General features: G+C 37.1%; 1 protein-coding gene and 1 non-coding gene across 7 annotated transcripts in view; one reads left to right on the top strand and one right to left on the bottom strand.

The window, feature by feature from the left end:
• Window positions 1-12571, bottom strand: part of Arel1 (apoptosis resistant E3 ubiquitin protein ligase 1) — a 52714-nt gene extending 40143 nt beyond the window's left edge. For 4 of the 6 annotated variants that reach the window (XR_013090736.1, XM_076849858.1, XM_076849863.1 and 1 more), the window contains exon 1: window positions 12432-12571. The gene's annotated coding sequence lies outside the window, so the exon portion shown is untranslated. Of the gene's footprint in view, window positions 1-4781; window positions 4822-6829; window positions 6910-12431 lie in introns of those variants that run through there. The other 2 variants (XM_076849860.1, XM_076849862.1) reach the window with 2 other exon arrangements.
• On the top strand, window positions 9182-9253 carry Trnae-cuc (transfer RNA glutamic acid (anticodon CUC)). Its single transcript has one exon. It is a non-coding gene; the product is annotated as a tRNA-Glu (tRNA).
• Window positions 12572-12573: the final 2 nt, after the last annotated feature.

Below are 12573 nucleotides of genomic sequence, written 5' to 3'. Positions count from 1 at the left end.
ATACCAAAGTAAAAAAAAAAAAAAAAAGGGGGGGGAGGTGGTGAAAAGCTCAGCATTATGAACCAGGGTGAATAATTCTAAGTCCAGTTCTACATTGGTGGTTAAGAGAATAAATTTTATTGAGTGATCCTGGACAAGTTACTTCCCTCCTCTTCCAGTTGCATCACATGTAAAATGGAGTGGCATTGAGAAAGGAAAGGATTCCAGCTGCTCTTGCGTAGCAAGACTTAAAGGAAATAAAGGGAAGACTGGTTGAGAATTCAAACTCCAGACCCAGGTGACTTGGTTTTACAGGAGTGCCTTGGGGGATATTGCTCTAAGCTGAGTTGCCAGGTTACGATGGTGGTTTGTGTCAGGCCACAGCAGCTCAACCCATAGTAAGTGAGGAAGATGGCTTCAGTTTTATCCAAGGGACTATCCAGCTTTCCAGAGATCCCATGTGAAAACCTAGCAACAATCTAAAATACTGAACTTTCAGGGTTTCTCTCAAGTATGACAATGATAATAACTCACATTTACCAAGAACATACTCTGGAGCTAGGGTTGTAGCTCAATGATAAAGTGCTTGGCTAGCATGGGTGAGGCCCTGAGTTCCATTCTCAGCACCACATAAAAACAAATAAATAAAGGCTAAATTCTTTAAAAAGAAAAAAAGGAAGAACATACTCTGTGCCAGGTACTGTATAAAGTGCATTATTTATATTATCTCCTTTAACCTCACATCAACAATATGAGATAAGCATATTATTATCCACTGAGAATAATCTACAAGATTAGGAAACAGAGGCACAGAGAACTAAAATAACTTGCCAATAAAGTCATCCAGTTGATAACTGAAAGAGCCAGGCAATCTAATTCCAGAACCTATACTTTTTTTTTTTTTAGAGAGAGAGAATTTTAATATTTATTTTTTAGTTATTGACGGACACAACATCTTTGTTTGTATGTGGTGCTGAGGATCAAACCCGGGCCACACGCATGCCAGGCGAGCATGCTACCGCTTGAGCCACATCCCCAGCCCCAGAACCTATACTCTTAACCAGTAATACTGATGTATCAAAAAGAGTCCCTGGGTTGGGTTGTGGCTCAGCGGTAGAGATAGAGCACTCACCTAGCATGTGCAAGGCCCTGGGTTTGAGCCTCAGCACCATATAAAAATAAGTAAAGGTATTGTGTCCAACGACAACTAATAAAATAAAATAAATATTAAAAAAAAAAAAAAAAAAAAGAGTCCCAAGGGTTGGGGTTTTGGCTCAGTGGTAGAGCGCTTGCCTGGCATGTGTGAGACACTGGGTTTGATCCTCAGCACCATATAAAAATAAATACATAAAATAAAGGTACTGTGTCCATCTATAACTAAAGATACACACACACACACACACACACTCCACCAAGAAGGGCAGGGAAGTATATTCAGGATAGGAAGAATGAGAGCTCAGAAATATTTAATTTGAAAACATAAAAAAAATGACTTTTAGACATTAAGCAACAAGAAAACATAAAAGAGATTTAAAAAAAAAAAAAAACAAGGGAGAAAAAGGATCACATATCATAAAAGATGTAAAGTTTTTGTTCTTAGAAGCAACAAAATCAACAATTTGTCAGGTCAAAAAGATCAACAAGCCAGGCACAGTGATGTGCATTTTTAATCCCACTGTCTCCGGGGGTTGAGGCAGGAGGACCATAAGTTCAAGGCTAGCCTCAGCAACTTAGAGAGACTCTGAACAACTTAGGGAGACCTCATTAAAAAATAAAAAGGACTGGGGTTGTAGCTCAGTAGAGAAGTTCCTCTGGATTCAATCCCCACTACAAAAAAAAAAAAAAAAAAAGAAAATGACAACCAAGAACAAAAAGCTAAGGACAAATGCAAACTTTCTAGCATGGGGAAACAAGATCAATGGTGGAGGAGAATAGGAACGAAGAGAAAAATATGGGGAGAAATATGAGTACAGAAGTTTGAAGTGTTTATGGGATATTTAGGTAAATACACCCACAAGACAAATTCAAACAATCATCTGAAGGTACCAACATCCTGAACACAGGGAATGGAAAAGACCACCATGTAAATAGGCAGACCTAGAAAAAGACTGTGGGGAACCACTTCAAATGCACGCACCTGATATACCATAGGGATCTGAAAGATCACTATAGTCTGGTGTGTTAGTGCCATGACTCGTGACAGATAACCAGGCAAGGCAAGGAGTAAGTGGCACCCAGAGGGGTTGAGCTACACTCACCTGTTCCTTTGAAATCCTACCCCTTGCCTCATTTGAATGGCTTCTCCCCAATAAAAGGGTTCAGCACTTGCTCTTCTCTCTTTCTCTTTCCAGGAACCCCTAAGGTCAGAGGAGCAGTCACAGGACCCAAAGAAAAAGGCATTTCTGTCTCTGTGTGATTACTTTGAGCAGACCAGTTCACCTGGAGTGACTTTGAGTGTTTAGGAACAAAAGACTAATTATAGAAACCCTCAGGGATGAACCTTACTGAGGGAGGAAGAAAGGAAAAGAAAGAGAAGATAGCAAGCTATAATATGTGTGAAGTAATATCTTTTTGTGGTTTAGTTTGCATTTCCCTGAAGGCTAACAACAACATTGAACATATACTGTGGCATGCACTCATAATCCCAGCTACTCAGGAGGTCTGAGAAAGTGAGACACTTGTTAAAAAAGGAGGGGGAGGAATCATCAGAGAAAAGAAGTTATAAAAGTGGTTTACTAGAGACCAAAGGAAGTAATTACTACTAGAAATTAGTGTGCAACAGTGTTCAGACCCAGAAAAGTTTTATGCTAGAGGTGGAGAAATCAAAATATCAGCCCCTAAATTATTTTCCTGAATTATTTAGAATTCTCACTTTCTGCCCTAGTTAATTCTTCAAATAATATTTATACCCAATTCCCATCACTAATAATATTAATGAAAAATTAATCTAATTTTGATAACTAGAAAGCTCTTTGCAACTCAATTCAGTGATGCTTATTATATCTAAATCACCTTAGTGTCTATGATACATTGAATTCATTCTCTAATCCTGCATAAATCCTTGGCAGAATAATCTCACCAAAATTTTTTAAAAATCTGCTTTATTGAGGTATAGCTTTTATACAGTCAAAGCCACCAATTTAAAATGCACAATTAGTTCTGTTTTGTTTGCAATGTTGGAGGCTGAAGTCAAGCCCTTGAGCATGTTAGTCAAATGCTCTTCCTCTGAGCTACACCTCCAGCCCAAAGTGTATTAACTAATTCTGACAACTGTATAACATTATAATATAAAATGCAATGATGATAGAACATTTTGTCATCCCAAAAAGTTTCCTTGTGCTCCTCTGCAGTCAGTTCCCCACCCTTAACCCAACCACTAATCTAGCACTATAGTTTTACCTTTTCCAGAATGCCATATAAATGACATTATTTATAAAAGTCTTCCATGTCACATTTTTCTGTAGTGTAACAGTTTTTAGATTTATATGTGTTGTTACATGAACAGTAGAACAGTAGTCTGTTCTTTATTGCTGGGTTGAAGTCCACTAAAATGACATACTGCAATTTGTTTATCCATTCACCAGATGAAGGACATTTTGGTTATATCCAGTTTAGGCTATTATGGATAAATATAAATATTCAAAAATAAATTTTTTTTAAACTTTTTTTAAATTTTTTAGTTTTAGGTGGACACGATATCTTTATTTTTTTATGTGGTGCTGAGGATTGAACCCAGTGCTTCATGCATGCCAGGCGAGCACGCTACCACTTGAGCCACATCCCAAGCCCTCAAAAATAAATCTTTTATGGACACGTTTTCACTTTTCTTGGTAAATTCCTGGGAGAGGGATTGTAGGTTCATATGGTTAGAATAGTTTTGGCTGCCCCCCCAAAATCCCTGCCAAATTGCATTTTAAAGTAGCTGTACTACTTTGTATTTCCACTGGCAAAGAATGAGAGCTCCAGTTGCTCTACATCCACCAACACTCAGTACTACCGATCTTAATTTTATCTATTGTAATATGTGTGAAGTAATATCTTATTGTGGTTTTAGTTTACATTTCCCTGAAGGCTAACAACAACATTGAGCATCTTTTTTCAGTTGCTTATTGATTATTTGTAAAACTTCTTTGGTGAAGTATTTGCTCCAATCTTTTTTTTGCAGGGGATTACTGGAGATTGAACTCAGGGCACTCGACCACTGAGCCATATCCCCAGCCCTGTTTCATATTTTATTTAGAGACAGGGTCTCACTGAGTTGCTTAGCGCCTGGTTGTTGCTGAGGCTGGTTTTGAACTCATGATCCTCCTGACTCAGCCTGGGATTATTGGCATGTGCCAATAATCCAGTTCAAAGTTCAAAGTCAGTCTCAGCAACTCAGCTCTTAGCAATTCAGCAAGACCCTATCTCTAATAAAATATTTTTTTAAAAGGGCTGGGGATGTAGCTCAGTGGTTGAGCACTCCTGGGTGCAATCCCCAGGAACAAAAAAAAAAAAAAAAAAAAAAAAATCTCTGCCCAGCTCAAAGTCACAAAGACATTTTCATTTTCTTCCAAAGTTCATCTAAAAGTTTCACAAGAAAAAAAAAAAAAAAACTCTTTATCAAAAAAATTTTAACAAAATTTCTTAACTCCTGCATTCCATTTATCTCATAGTTATTCAATTTTATTATTTATTTGCTTGTTTCAAATCAACTTCCCACATTACCAAGCACCATTAAAGTTATAGTCTATTTCTAAATTTGAAAAGATTTTTATCTTTTTAACAGATATCCCCTCTTTTCAACTTGGTAAGTGACTTACCTAAATTTAGCCAAGGTTTCAGTCCTTTGCTTTTCCTCAAATGGACCAAAACCTCTGCAGCCTGATGCTGGTTCTAAAAACAACAAAATTCCACAACCCAGAGTAAGCTCACTGGGGTTCAGCTAAGGGTGATCAGCTACAACCATTCTGGAGTTAAGATGCTGCTTTTCTAAGATCATTCTCACCATTATTAAGGCATTCTTACCTGTGAGGGGGCTGGAAAAAGCTGTCCCAGAAGAGTTAAATTAAAATTAAAGCTATAAGGTTAAGATGAGCATACTAAAGTAATTCTACAGCCATTAATTCATTTTTTTCTTGCACCATTCTCTTCAAACAAGCCAGAGTTCCTTAGACTCAAAATGAAATTTATAGTATATACAAAAGCATAGCTTATGCCCTCTAGAATGGAGTCTGCCAATCCTACTCAGTACAATTCAGAGTAGGAAAAAGGGATTCAAAGCTAATATAAAACTTGGAGATCAAGAAATGACAATTTACCAATGTTCATTCTATAACCTTGTGGGACATCTGGGGGAAAAAAATAGAAAATTGGCTCATTTACATTCCTATCACATACCTTACCCAAAGTCCAGAAAACATTAGCTTCTAGAATTACTGACCTATAGAGTTCTAGTTGGAACTCTATATGTCAGGGATTAAAGTTGTTTTTGTTTTTCTCATTGCTTCATTCAAACAAATGAACCTAAAAGTGTTACTTTTTAATCAAAGCAAATGTTATGGTAACAGAGGTACTTAACATATAATAATCAAAATAACAAATGGTCTTCTAAACTAAGAATAAATTTCTTAGTTATTTTGAAAGTCATTTTATAAGAATTTTGGCTTAATTTTTTAGAAATATTTTAATAATATTCTGCATTATAAGATGTTTCTGGTCTCTACTTTTTTTCAGGCTTAAACCACTAGCTAATTGATATTTTTTATCACAGACTGTGGATGTAACTAAGTGGTATTGTCCTTGCCTAGCACACATGACGCTATGGGTTAAACCCTCAGCACCCAAATGGGGGGGGGAAAAAAAGATTCTTCATCACTATTAAGTTATCTTCACTAGGGGCTGGGGATGTGGCTCAAGCGGTAGCGCACTCGCATGGCATGCGTGCGGCCCGGGTTCGATCCTCAGCACCACATACAAACAAAGATGTTGTGTCTGCCAAATACTAAAAAAATAAATATTAAAATTCTCTCTCTCTCTCCCTCTCTCTCACTCTTTCTTTAAAAAAAAAAAAAAAAAAAAAAAGTTATCTTCACTAAAGAGAACCACAGAAGCTCTGCATGTGACATAGATACTCATTTGTACAGAGGTGAAATTTCAAGCAGGAAAAGTGGTGTTCAATCACAAAGTATCCAGAAAGAACTCCCCAAGTACAGTGTTTTCTAAAGTACAGAATGATACTATGAGATTGTTTTAAATGAAATTCCTATAAATACATTTAAAATAAAAAGGTTTTTATAATTTTCTTTTCTATATGGTGATGCCAGTTTTTCATGTACGTTAGTTAGAAATTAAAAAGAATATTAAGGAAATCACATTTTAACTGGCAAATGGGTGTGGCAAAAATCATGATAATGGTGGGCAAAGGACAGAAGTTTGGGAAACACTTGCCCTAGAAGACATTCTGGAAAACAAGTTAAAACCCCAAACTCATACATGAACTTTAGAGAGATCCATTGGCAAGATCCTATAGCTTCACATTTTCACAAACTGGCTTTTTTGTTTTGTTTTGTTTTCTTTTCTTTGGGTTTCTCTTTTCTTTTTTGTTTTTTTTTTTTTTTGTTGTTTGTTTGTTTGTTTGTTTGTTTGTTTTTGGTATTGAGGACTGAACTCAGAGGTGTTTTACCACTGAGCTATATCCCTAATCCTTTTTATTTTGAGACAGGGGCTTGCTAAATTCCTGAGGCTGGCCTTGAACTTGCGATTTCCTTCCTTGGCTTTCCAAATTGCTAGGATCACATGAGTGAACTACCATGCCCAACTAACTGATTGTAATTCAAATTTCATTCTGCTTTTTCTAATTGATGCTTACTGTATTCTCAGTTGACTGGATTCAAGGCTGGAGTCACATTCAGCTCAGAAAGATGAAGTGTTTCCAACTATTTCGGAGATGACAATGTAGTATCTAAATCAACAAATTAACAGATAAATTAACAGATTTATTTTTGTTCAGGTGTCTTTTCAAAAGGAAAATTATTAGCTTCAATTTACTACTTCCTCCTATGCTGATTCTTCTTCTGCATACAAAATGGACTCTTTTATGATGATCCACACAATTAAGACAGGCCCCCATGTTACCAACCCATGGCAGCTTTTATGCTTTGGTGACCCTGGGCCACTGAATCTTGGCTATAACAGGAAGATTTTAAAACTAATTCTCTGAGCCTGACAACCTGTCTCCCTCAATAAGTCTAAGAAGTTGTTATTTCATTAACTGTGCATGAAGTGGCAGGCAAGTGGCCAGATCCGTAGTCCAGCGGGGTAGAAATAGAATTGTTGCACATATACTTAAAAGCTAACAATAATTTCTGCCTCTATTATGATCCATTACTTTCAATTCTACTCTTATTTAAAGGGGAAACAAATTATTTATACAATTTAAAGGAAGAACAATTTTTTTTTTGATGGTGTTATGGATCAAACCTAGGGTATCACACAAGCTAGGCAAGTTGTCTACCACTGATCTTGTTAGGCAAGCACTCTATCCCCAGTCCAAAAGGAATAACAATCTTAAATGAGCATTTAATATTTCTTTAAGATTCCAAGGAGAAAAACTCAACTAATCACAAAAATGGCAACATAATATGACTCAATGTAAAGAAGAAACTCAACACTTATTAATTCAAAACAAAATTTCTGTTGACCTAATAATCAATGTTACCAAATAAGGACTTAATTTCTTCAAATGGATATTAAGAACCTACCACATGCCAAGCAATAAACTGTACCAAAATGAGTAAGACAGTCCCAACTCCTTAAAAACATACAGATTAGCAAAGAACACAGACAAATTAATCACTACTTATAATTCCATGTAGTAAAATCTATGAGGTGAGCACTAGGTGCTGTTCGAGCCTAGAATGGGCACCTTCATCAGGATTAGCTCATAGCTTCTCAAGTACCTTCACATCACCCTCCTAGGAGCAAAGCCAACTCTTCACTCAGTTACCAGTGGTTTGGGAATCAAGGAATGGTACTATGTAGTATTATTTATTTTCATGATCAATGACTTTTAGTCTTCATCAATGATCAGAGGGGATTACTGGACCACATACATAGCACAGAAAAAGCACTCATCGGGAAACTCAAACTGTTTGTAAAAATTATACATGGTCCAATTGCAATGTGGTATTCTGGACTGGGTTATGGGACAGAACATGAGTGGAAAACTTCTAAAAGAACATGAGTGGAAAAACTTGTAAAATCCAAACAAAGTCTGTAGTTCCACTAATAATCCTGTTAATTTCTTAGCTGTTTAACATCTGTACCATGGTTGTGTAAGAAGTTAACATTAGGAGAAGCTGGGCAAAGGTATACAGAAACACTCTGAACTTTCTTTGAAACTTTTCTATAAACTTAAAATTGTTCCACAATTTATTATTTTTTTTGTTTTTACTTAAATATGGTTTCTTACGTAATATCCTTACTTCTCCTTGAGATCATGCCTCTTAATCACTGGCTCAACTCAAATATGCTAGGCTAAATATTTTTTTAGAAAATCTTTTTCAACTCCTTCCTGTAAACCATTTGCACAGCCAGGCTGGGTTTCCTTCTTCACCAAGACATAAAAAGCTAGATCACACTTGGAAGGTTTTAGTTGCTTTCTCTTCCTAATAGCTTGAATATGTATCAGGGGATATATATTCTTGGATTTGAACTGCCCAAAGAGGACAGACCAGACTCCACTAATGTCATAAAATCGAATCTGTCATATGGCATGTTGACTGTAATAATAGCAGTACTGACCTGGACCACTTCCAGAAAGATGAACAGGTGAAATAATTTCTCTATAATAATTCAATTCACAAATCTCTGTTTAATGACCTACCACAGTTTAACTGTTCACAAGCCTTTCTCCAATACAGGACTAAGGTCTTAAAATGTAACTAGCACATTGCCTAAGGCAAAATGGGTCCTCAGTAAATGCTTTGTGAAAGAAGACACAATAGTAATCTACCTTTGAGATCCTTTTATAAACCAATTAAATATCCAGACCTAGTAGAGCATGCTGTATATCATGCTACCACATTTAGGAGGCAGTCAAGTTACCTGAAAAACAATTAATAGCAACTAATGTTTGTTCGAAAAAAAAAAAGTCATGAGTCATAAAGATCAATGTGAAAATTTTAACTAAAAGTGTCATAAAGATCAATGTAAGAGGGTTGGGGATGTAGCTCAGTGGTAGAGTGCTTGCCTCTCATGCACAAAGCCCTGGGTTCAATCCCCAGCACCACCAAAAAAAAAAAAAAAGAAGAAATCAATGTAAAAATGTTAACTAAAAGTAGAGAGATATCTCTAAATTAATTTTGTTTCCCTTGAGGGCCACAAACGTGAATCCACCTATAACTTTCTAATATTGAGAGGACACTGAATCCTAACCACTAGACTACCAAGGATCACCAACTTTCCAACACTATTAATACAAAACTTTAAGGACTCTTTAATTATCCATAATACTTTATAAAGAATTTGTTATCAACTCAAATTGGTAATTAGTGCACGGGGGAAGTTCAAGCCAAATTATATGTTCACAATGTGGGTCCAATGCTTTGATTCTTTTTCTTCAAAACTGAAGGAAAATACAAAATAACCCTCTTGACTGCTAAGAATTACAATAATTTCTCTTCCTTACAAGTATGTACCTGAAAGCCATTCCCTCCTGCTTCCATCCAACACAACCAACACCACTTCTTCTCTTCCCATTCCTATCAAAGAATGTTAGAGAGTATCCAAGTAGTTTAATCTCAGGCTATAAGAATCTCAAATTTCAACAAAATTACAATGCAGCAAAAACATACCTTTCTAAGCATGTTCTCATCCCCCATGGTATTCCCACACTAATTTAGCTCCCTATCAAATATTAATAAGGAAATAAGAAAATTCTCAGAACAAAAATTGCAAACCACTTTTAAAAAAATTTTTATATGAGTTCCAAAAATCAGGGGACCTAATACCAAGGAAGTGTTTTCCATCAGTGCCTGAATTTAAATGCAAATTACTATTCAATCATATGCAATTGTTCCTCTGAATGAAATATATATGCTGCAAAAACAAAACAAAATGTTGAGAGACTGATTAGTAAATTACCAAATCAGTCTCTAAATGTTTCGATTTGTTTCTGCAGTGCCAGAGATTGAACCAGGATCTCTGAGCTGCAAGCCAGCACTGAGATACATCCCAGCACTCTGAACTGACTTAAAAATAACTGGCAATGTTTACTTTAAAAGCTTACTGCCCAGGGGCTGGGGATGTGGCTCAAGCGGTAGCACGTTCGCCTGGCATGCACGGGGCCCTGGGTTCGACTCAGCACCACATAAAAATAAAATAAAGATGTTGTGCCACCGGGGGGAAAAAAAAACCGACTAAAAGATAAATAAATAAATTTTTTTTAAAAAAAAAAAAGCTTACTGCCTAATCACCAAGAGGTTCTAATGTATCCAAAAAAAAAAAAAAAAGGTTGCTATTAGCTCTACCCATGAATGACAGCTTGGCATCGACAAGCTGTTCTGAAAAGATTAAGACCGTCTAGTGACTTCAAATGGAGTAAAGCAAAAGGTACATACAGAATCTGTAGATATTCTAATAATAAAACTACTTCAACATTAGAAGTTCAGAGCCTACAAATATGCAAACCACAAAGCAATCTAAATCATGCATGCTTTAAGGAGAAAAGAGAAGCAGGACAAACAGTAGGTCTTCATTCAAATCAACACAAGAAATTGCCCCGCAACTGAGCTTCTCAAGACCTGAAAAACTGATGAGAAAAAGGTTTTGAGGCTTATCAACATATTCAAGTTCCAAAATAGTGAAACTATATATTAAAATAAACCCAGCATAAAATTCTTTTTTTTTTTTTAAGAAAGCGGGAGAGAGGCAGAGAGAGGGAGAGCGGCAGAGCAGAGAGAGAGAGAGAGAGAGAGAGAGAGAGAGAGAGAGAGAATTTTTTAATATTTATTTTTTAGGTTTTTTTTTGGTGGACACAACATCTTTGTTTGTATGTGGTGCTGAGGATCGAACCCGGGCCGCACGCATGCCAGGCGAGCGCGCTACCGCTTGAGCCACATCCCCAGCCCCCCAGCATAAAATTCTAATTCTACCATAGTTGGAAGAATTGTGTCGGAACAACACGAAATAGAAAACACTTGGTAAATTTACTTTGTGGTAGTTATTTTTCTAGGTACTTCATATTATAAATGAGGATAATAAGTCCTGATAACATCTCTGTAAGGCAGGTACTGTTATGATTATCTCATATGAAGAGAGTGAGACACAGATTAACTTGTCCAATGTCATGCACCTAGTAAGAGGCATAAATTTTTTTTACAAACCCATCAGTCAGATTCCAAGTTCCTATTAACCGATATATTGTCTTATAGTAAGGGTTATACAATGGTCACTTTTTTCTTTAACCTGAAAACATTTGGAGCTCTCAAATGTTTGTATCATCTGAGATGTATCAAGAAATAAGAAAAGCACAGGTGGGGCTGAGAGTATAAGCTCAGTGAGAATGCATTGCTTACCAAACACAATCCCCTGGGTTGGACACCTAGCACCATTTGGAAAAAAAAAAATGCAAAAGAAAGCAAAGCATAGGCTTTGGGATCAACCAAACCCCTAAATAAAGCCTAGGCCTCGGCTTCCGCATACCTAAAATGAATGTACTTAAGTTATTATGAAGGTCAAAAAATAAGTAACATAAAGCATCAAGCGATAAGTACAGTACATATACAGTACACAATATAGGGGTTCTTAGTATGAAGTTTCCAAACACTTGAATGGTCCAGGGATACACTTCATAGTATATGAATCTTTTAAATTGTAAGGGTGCTGCGCACTTGAGCTCATTTTTGAAAGAACTGTGCCTGGCTTTCCACAAATTTTCACGGGGTATGAATGAGCTCCAAAAGATAAAGACCCACAAGCGTACATAACAGATACTTGCGGGGTACACTACCTTTCCCTTCTTGTTCTCATAAATTCTCCCTTTTCCCTCAAGGAAGGCATGCCAAGCCTTCACAATAAATACCAGTTGTTTCCCACCGTATTCTTAGCTTAAGGAATAATAATATATACAAGTTTACGTCCCAGTTTTCCAGAGACAGCCTAAAGAAGGCCCTCAAGCGCTTCTTCATCACTCTTTGCCTGGACGAATAAACTGTTTATTCGAGAAGAAAGGTCTTTGTAAGGTGCACGAAGCACCTTGCGGGCTAGGAAACCCGACTAGGAACCGCAGCCTCAGGACTGGAGAACGGAGACCTGATGCCCCAGCGCTGGGCTATAAGGACAGGTGTTTCCTCAAACTACTGGGCAACCCAGGATTCCGACTCGCAACACTTGTCCTCTTTCTGGGAACTTTGGTGCAAGCAGGTTTGCTGGGATCTGTTTCGGGCAGGATGAGTGGAGAGAAACGTTACCCGAGCTACAGTTGCGGCTAAGTTTCAGCTGAGGTGTCCTGGGAAGCGTCTGCAGGATTCAACCGAAGACAGACCCTCAAGGAATCCGACAACAGCCCCCACAGCTGGTCTCTGCCGGAGCTAAGAGCCGGCTTGGGGTTTT

The sequence above is a fragment of the Callospermophilus lateralis genome, chromosome 3 (genome assembly GCF_048772815.1).
Source record: "Callospermophilus lateralis isolate mCalLat2 chromosome 3, mCalLat2.hap1, whole genome shotgun sequence".
NCBI lineage: Eukaryota > Metazoa > Chordata > Mammalia > Rodentia > Sciuridae > Callospermophilus > Callospermophilus lateralis.
The sequence above is the reverse complement of the archived record's forward strand: the minus strand, read 5'-3'. Positions and strand labels throughout refer to the sequence as shown.